The sequence below is a fragment of the Rhinoderma darwinii genome, chromosome 3, assembly GCF_050947455.1.
Source record: "Rhinoderma darwinii isolate aRhiDar2 chromosome 3, aRhiDar2.hap1, whole genome shotgun sequence".
NCBI classification, from domain to species: Eukaryota; Metazoa; Chordata; class Amphibia; order Anura; family Rhinodermatidae; genus Rhinoderma; species Rhinoderma darwinii.
The window spans coordinates 14,918,839-14,927,216 of NC_134689.1; positions in this window are offsets into that span (position 1 = coordinate 14,918,839).

Here is an 8,378-nt window from a genome sequence, read left to right on the forward strand (position 1 = left end):
TAATCTATCTTATATAGGAGATCGACCCTCCTACTATAAATCATAAGAATATTGGTAATCTTCTATAATAAAAAAAAGCACAAGGCCGCAGGCAATACAAGTATTTACTAAGGCCCCATGCACACAAACGTGCTTTTGCGGCCGCAATTCCCCCGAAAATCCACGGGAGAATTGCGGCCCCACTCATTCCTATGGGGCAGTGCATACGCCCGTGGTTTTCACAGTCCGTGCATGGCCCCGGAGTCCAGACTGCAGAAAGAACGGGCAAGTCTTATTACGGCCGTGTTCTGCAGTCCGGGCTCGTTGAAAATAATGGCCGCGGCCATGTGCGATTTGCGGGCGGCTCACGTCTGTCACTCCGTGGCCCGGCCGACCCGGAAATCACGGCCGTGTGCATGAGGCCTAAGACAAACATGTCAGGAGAAGTGACAGGTCCTCGTTAAAGCGAATGCCTCATGTATTAAAATTGAGTTTCATTCATTAGATGTAAGTCTGTAAATGTGAAATAATGTGGGGGATTTATCACAAATAGTGCAACTTAAAAGTGGAGTAGTTGTCCATGGCAACCATTTAGATCCCAACTTTCATTTTCAAAGTCCCTTTGCAAAAAAAAATAAGTAACCTGATTGGTTGCCATGGACAACTACTCCACCTTTCCTTTGCATCCTTTTTGACAAATTTGCCCCATTGTACTTGTTCTTTTTTTTTTTTTTTTAAATGTTGTAGAAATGTATTATTTTTAAAAACTTCCCTGGGAGCAGCCATATAAGGCTCTGTTCACATCTGCGTTGGGGTCCCGTTCTGACGTTCCGTTGGAGATTTCCGTCAGAATGGGACCCTGAACAGACACAAACTGACACAGACGGAAACCAGAGGTTTCCGTTTCCATCACCATTCATTTCAATCGCTTAAAAACGACCCTTCTAACCAAAAGGGATTGTCCAATGTGGACAAACCCTTTAGGCTGCTGGGCGGACCCATTTCTCAGCCGTTATTGTCAGGTGACCTTGGATCCAGTTTAAGATAGAGCACCTTGCAACAACCTGACCCCGTGATGATGCTTTCTCTTTCTGACCTGTGGTGTGACTCCGATCTAGGATATTTTATTGCATTTATCAGTCACATAAATTTAGAATTGTTACGACAGGTTGCAAAGTCCTTAGTACATGTTCCAGTATAAAATGCAGAATGTGTATGTGGTCATACAGTAGATAGGAATGTATCTTAAAGGGCCAGTACTTGCATAGTGGTGAAAGTAACTTAAAGGGCCAGGGGTTGGGTTCATTTTCCTACCCATTTTTATGGTTCCAAAAGTGATGTAGAACACATAGATCACATATATGACCGTCTAAACAAGCCCTAGTATGTGCAAGGCTATGATAATATCCTAGTGCACATTCTCCAAATATGATCCAGGTACCAGTACCCACTTGACAGACAATGGAAACATCTTCACTACACACAAGAAATTATTTGAAAAAAGATTCAGATGAATGAAACATCCAGGAATCCACAACGTAGCTGACTGCCGATAACATGGAAATGTAAATTAGAGCACTCATAAGAGCACATTACTACAAATAAATACCCCAGACGGACAAGGCAAATGGATGGTGTTAAAGAGAATGTATTATCAGAAAATTACATATTATTTATATCATGTTTTTGTTCTAAACGTGTTTTAAAATTTTTGGTGTATTTATTTAGTTTTTTAGTTACTATCCACATAAAAAAAAAACATAAAATATTGTAGTTTCCTCACTGGCCACTAGAGCAGTTGCAATGAGCTGAGGCTTCCAGTTTTCCCAGCTAAAATGTTGGCTTTGCTGCATAGACTGGGAGAGGATGAGCAGAGTCATCTCATGAATATTAGAAGGTGGGTGAGTTAATGGGGGCCTTAATGTCACGCATTTCCTTTCAGCATTTTCTGTATAGGCATAGCAGCAGGATATACTTGCTTAACGGCAGCTGCAATGATTCGGAGTCAATTGACAAAGAAACGTCATAGATAATTACAGTCTGCAAGAAGTAATGGAGTACAGCCCCCTTTCCCAGACTAGGGGGTGACAGTGGAGCTGCAAGTAGAACCTTATCTGTTTGTATGGTATGTAGTATTACTTACCTGCCTTATCTAGGCCCCCATTAACTCACCCACCTTCTAATATTCATGAGATGACTCTGCTCATCCTGTCCCAGTCTATGCAGCAAAGCCAACATTTTAGCTGGGAAAACTGGAAGCCTCAGCTCATTTGTGGCCAGTGAGGAAACTACAATATTTTATGGGTTTTTATTATGTGGATAGTAACTAAAAAACTAAATAAATACAAAAATGTTAAAATACGTTTAGAACAAAAACATGATATAGATAATATGTAATTTTCTGATAATACATTCTCTTCAACACCATCCATTTGCCTTATCCGTCTGGGGTATTTATTTGTAGTAATGTGCTCTTATGAGTGCTCTAATTTACATTTCCATGTTATCGGCAGTCAGCTACGTTGTGGATTCCTGGATGTTTCATTCATCTGAATCTTTTTTCAAATAATTTCTTGTGTGTAGTGAAGATGTTTCCATTGTCTGTCAAGTGGGTACTGGTACCTGGATCATATTTGGAGAATATGCACTAGGATATTATCATAGCCTTGCACATACTAGGGCTTGTTTAGACGGTCATATATGTGATCTATGTGTTCTACATCACTTTTGGAACCATAAAAATGGGTAGGAAAATGAGCCCGACACCTCGCATGTGCAAATAATTACATGTTTGCAAGTACTGGCACTTTAAGTTACCTTCAGCACTATGCAAGTACTGGCCCTTTAAGATACATTCCTATCTACTGTATGACCACATACACATTCTGCATTTTATACTGGAACATGTACTAAGGACTTTGCAACCTGTCGTAACAATTCTAAATTTATGTGACTGATAAATGCAATAAAATATTCTAGATCGGAGTCACACCACAGGTCAGAAAGAGAAAGCATCATCACGGGGTGAGGTTGTTGCAAGGTGCTCTATCTTAAACTGGATCCAAGGTCACCTGACAATAACGGCTGAGAAATGGGTCCGCCCAGCAGCCTAAAGGGTTTGTCCGCATTGGCCAATTCCTTTTGGTTAGATGGGTCGATTATAAGCCCATAACAGGGTGTCCCACTGCAGCGATCAGCTGTAATCTACAGGGGAACCCGGCAGCAAGTGTTTAATTCCCCTGCAGCGCCACCACAGGAGAAGTGAAGCATTACATTGGGCCCATTGAAATCAATAGGCGGATCTTATAATGCACGGATTGGCCGGGTCCCCCAGCGTGACAGATGTTCTTTACTCTGGTCAACAGAAGAGGCTCCTCTTTATTAACTCATAATGCAATAATAGGGTATTTGAAAATTAGTTTTCTATTCCATACCTAGAAATTCAAAGCTTTTCCCTCTTTTTATTACTTTTTTGGCACCCAAATTATAATTACTGACTCAGCCATCATGGCACCCCCATTCCTTTTATAAAGTGAGAGCTAAAAATATTCCACATTTATTTCCAAAGAGGTTTGTCACGGGCCTATGGGATATTCTGTCACAGGGCCATCAGAGGGTGGTGTGAACCCAATTTGTCACCAAGGGATTTGACGCAGGGCTAAACCGGGGATCGGAGTCTAAGGGAATCTCTATACAAGGATTTAGACTTCCCTGCTGGGGAAACCCAAGTCGTTACCCCCAAATCACTTATTGACGGCCAACATAACAGGGGAAGTGCAAGTGAGTGGGGTCAGTAATAGCAAAAGGTCAGGGCAGGCGGCAGAGGTTCATCACGGGTCACTAGCATGAGGTCAGGCAGGCGGCAGGGGTTCATCACGAGTCACTAGCATGAGGTCAGGGCAGGCGGCAGGGGTTCATCACGAGTCACTAGCATGAGGTCAGGGCAGGCGGCAGGGGTTAATCATGGGTCACTAGCATGAGGTCAGGGCAGGCGGCAGGGGTTCATCACGAGTCACTAGCATGAGGTCAGGGCAGGCGGCAGGGGTTCATCACGAGTCACTAGCATGAGGTCAGGGCAGGCGGCAGGGGTTAATCATGGGTCACTAGCATGAGGTCAGGGCAGGCGGCAGGGGTTCATCACGAGTCACTAGCATGAGGTCAGGGCAGGCGGCAGGGGTTAATCATGGGTCACTAGCATGAGGTCAGGGCAGGCAGCAGGGGTTCATCACGAGTCACTAGCATGAGGTCAGAGCAGGCGGCAGGGGTTCATCTTGGGTCACTATTAAGAGGTCAGGCGGCAGAAGTTTGTCACGGGTCACTAGCAAAAGGTCAGGACAGGCGGCAGAGGTTTGTCACAGGTAACTAGCGAGACATCAGGGCAGGCGGCAGTCAAGGATTGTCAAAGGTACAGGCGGAGGTCAAACGCAGGTAATTCAATAAGGTACCAGAAAAACTTGGAACACTAGGAAGAACCATATTGCTCTGACACAGAAGGAAGGGGAGCACCCCTTATAGACAGGAAAGAATGAGTAGCCAGAAGAGAGCGTCGGTGGCGTGGGAGACCACCAGAAGAGAAGCAGCGCCGGCCGGGACGCCGGCAGCTGGTAAGTACAGGGAGCGGTGGGCATTATAGGGTTGTACAGGGTTAGAAAAACTGGCTATGTTTTTCTAGAAACAGCACCACACTTGTCCATAGGCTGTATCTGGTATTGCAGCTCAGCTCCATTAAGGAGAATGGGGTTGAGTTGCAATACCAGACACAACCCGTGGTCAGGGGTGGCGCTGTTTTTGGAAGAAATCAACAATGTTTTTCTAGTTCTAATCCTATACAATCCCTTTAAAAGTTGCATGGAAGTAATTACAGTAAAGCTAGCCTTTGTTAGGTCTACAGCGCAACACCCCAATTCCTTACAGGTTAAGTTATTGTGGGACCACTCCATGGTTAAAGGTGAGAAAAACATTATTTACACAATTCTCTATGTAGATATTATTTAAAGGTTACTGTGGGCTAAGGAGTCGAATGGGTCTTGAGTGATTGGAAGCTGTTTGTGTATGTACACCAAGGCCTTATTCACACGAACGTGTTAAACGTCCGTGTGAATCTAGCCTAGGGCAGGGAAGGCTGTCAATCAATGCTAGAGACCGCCCACTGGACTCTTTAGCCCATAGTGAGCAGTAATTGAAATCAATAAATTATAGGTTATTCTGAATCTTTTCTTACAAAACTATATATCAATCTACTCAGCTCCGCCTGCTCTATACTATGCTGCCCGCAGATTGTATGGCATGATTGACATGACAGGTTCAGGTTAGGAGCATTTAAGGTGGATACTAGACATTTTCTAAACTGCAGAGAACTGAACCATCAGATCAACATAACATCCAACCCCCAGCCCCATTTTGTGGAAGGTTGCAAAATCCAAGCCGGCAATAGAGCAATATCCTGAGTGATCAGTACTTAAATCTCGCCAAGGCATCTGGAGTTTATTATAATACAATAATAGATTACAGGTGGATTTCTTGAGAACTTGAGCATAGCTGCCAACCTGGATCTCTTTCTACTACACGATCATAGGTTCCTAACTGGCCCATCCTGGACTGATATTAGAGTAATGTTCTGGTTTGGAGCTTCTGAAGCTATTATGTTCGGGCAGTAACTTTAACGAACGCTATTCTAAAAAGTATCAGAACATACTGAGCAGCACCTCTCTGTTTATGGAGAAGCTGGTGGTGTAGGCCACACTGGAGGCGCTCAACACGATACCCACAAGTGGCTTGAAGAGTGAAGCTGGTCATACAAATTAGATGTATGTCAGCGAACCTGATGATTTTGGTTGGACTATCTGACCATCTAATGTGTATAGCGGCATCCAAACTCTGCCCTGACTGCAGAAGTCGGGGTAGAGAAGGGTCTGGCATGTTGAATTTCAACATGCCTGATCCTTTTGTTCATTATTAGTTAAGCCGTTGCCAGAGGAGTCTTGCAGCAGCTTTCTCCCTGCGAACACTATCACGCTCAGCCGAGCGTGCATGTGTATGGGGGAGTCGAATGGAATAGCTGTCAGCCGACAAGCGTTCGTCCGAAAGATATCTAAAATATATGGCCAGCTGTAGCCTGGTATTATGTTGGGCAGTGCACAAACCTCCAGTGGTAGGACATAAGCTAGGAATGGACTAGCCCACCAGAGGATCCTCTATTGAGCCCAGATTTTGACATAATAATGGGCCAGCAGCAGACACCCCTATATGAAGCTGATTTTCAGCCAATCACTTACTGCTTAATGTGGCACCCTGGCCATGAGGATGTCAGGATGCCCACTGTGTTCCTATTTTCATGTTTGGGGTACTCTTGAGACCCCATGGCGGTACCGCTGAACTCAATTTTAAAAACGCTGTATCGGGGAAATCCATTCAGTCAGGTACACAGACTGAAAACTAGTTAGTAACAAAGTATTATCAGTGGTGCCATCTTGGAATCCCTGTTAAATAAGTAGCTAGTAACCTGATTGGCCAGACAAGTGATGCACTGATCATGGACCGCCAGCAATCCTGGACAAACCCAGAGCAGCGTCCCTGGCTGAACCTATGGAGTAGCCTAGTCTGAGGTGAGGTAATTTCTTTACATTATAGCTGTTGTTCTTTTCTCCTGTTATGGTTGCAGCTCATATAAGTATCCGGTTATCAGGCGAGTGCAGATTGCAGTGTTTGGCTTAGTCATTTATCACTGCACTTTGCACTACTGTATTACAGAAAGAATGATAACTTATATCTCGATGATAAGCCTCCTGTTTGTATTTAGTTTCATAATTAAAAGGGTTCTTTATTTTAATTTGTCACTACTATTACATTCCTATTACATAAATTAGGCTACATTCACACCAGCGTGACAGATTTACGCGCGTAAAAAACACAACAATATAGGACATGCAGTGAGTTTCACGCAAGAGACTCTCGCTGTGTGAAAACACGCATTTGTGTGATTAGCCCCATTGAAGTCAATGGGTCCATGTGGTGTGTGTTGTTCCAACGCAGAGCACACGGACGAGAATCACGCTCGTGTGAATTGGCCCTAAGTTTCGTTACAGAGGCCACAGGCTGAGCAATATTGAAACTGCCCATGCACTGGCCCTTTAAGGCCCTGTTCACAAAGAGTTCTCTGGCGCTGTTTTTGATGCAGAAACTGCACCAAAAAACAGCAGAAAACGCCACCCAGTAATTTTAATTGGAAGGCGAAGGCGTTTTTTTCCGGCGAGTGGAAAAAAACTCTTGCTGGCAGAAAGAAGTGTCATGCCCTTTCTTCAGGCGTTTCCATCTCTGAACTCCCATTGACATCAATTAGAGGCAGAGAAAGCGGCGTTTTTTGCCCGCGGTGCTCAATGGCTCAATGGCCGAAAAACGCAGAAAACAACGCCACACAGAGAGTACAGGCAGGTCAAAATCTGCCTCAAAATTCTTGCTGGAATTTGGAGGCAGATTTTTCCGCCTGCAAAAATCTCTGTGTGAACAGAGCCTAAGAAACAAGAGACGTACAGGACATTGGGATCGGGTAAGCAGCCAGTGTCCTGTAATGCGTTTACCGTGATTGATTTAATACTATACAGTGATAGGGTGCTCAGTGCTGTTTCTGCTAATGAATCTCCACCAATCAAACACATGGTCCAAAGTCCTGTGCTGATTAAATGTATAATATATAATTATAAGGATCGGAGCGCCATTTATCTGATACATAGCTTCAAATTTCCTGCTTATTTTCACACCCCCAGAGTTCAATGATAACATTCTGACTACCTGCAGACACCACCAGGGGGAGCAGAAGCTGTGCCTGCATGATCAGCAGCGAGAGAGGAGCGGTGATTGACAGCTTCCCTCCCTCCAGGGAAAACTGATCCCGGCTGCTTAACGAGGACCTGCTGTCGCCTCTCCTGACATGTCTGTTTTAGTAAATAATTGTATTCCCCATTAAATAACAATTCTAGAGCATCTTTTCGTAGAACTCCATGTTATGCCGTTCCTCTGTTATGCCTCCTAGAAATGTATGAATAAATTAAAGGGGTTCTGACAACTGATGACCTATCCACCAGATAGGTCTTCAGTACATGATCTGTGGGGGTCCGACACCCGGACCCCGCACAGATCAGCTGCTCTGGTGCCTCCATGCCCCGGACGTACATGCCGGAAGAAGTTGGCTCCGGCCACGGAATAGCGGCCGAGCTGCAGTACTATTCAAGTGAATAGGAGCGGACCTGGAGTTCTGCAGCACGGCCGCTATGCAATGTATGGAGCCAACTGCTTCCAATCTCCATACACAGCATTATGTGCCATAACATTCGGAGCCCACAGGCCACCGGAGCGGCTTATCAGTGCAGGGTCTGGCTGTCGGACCCGCACCGATGATATAC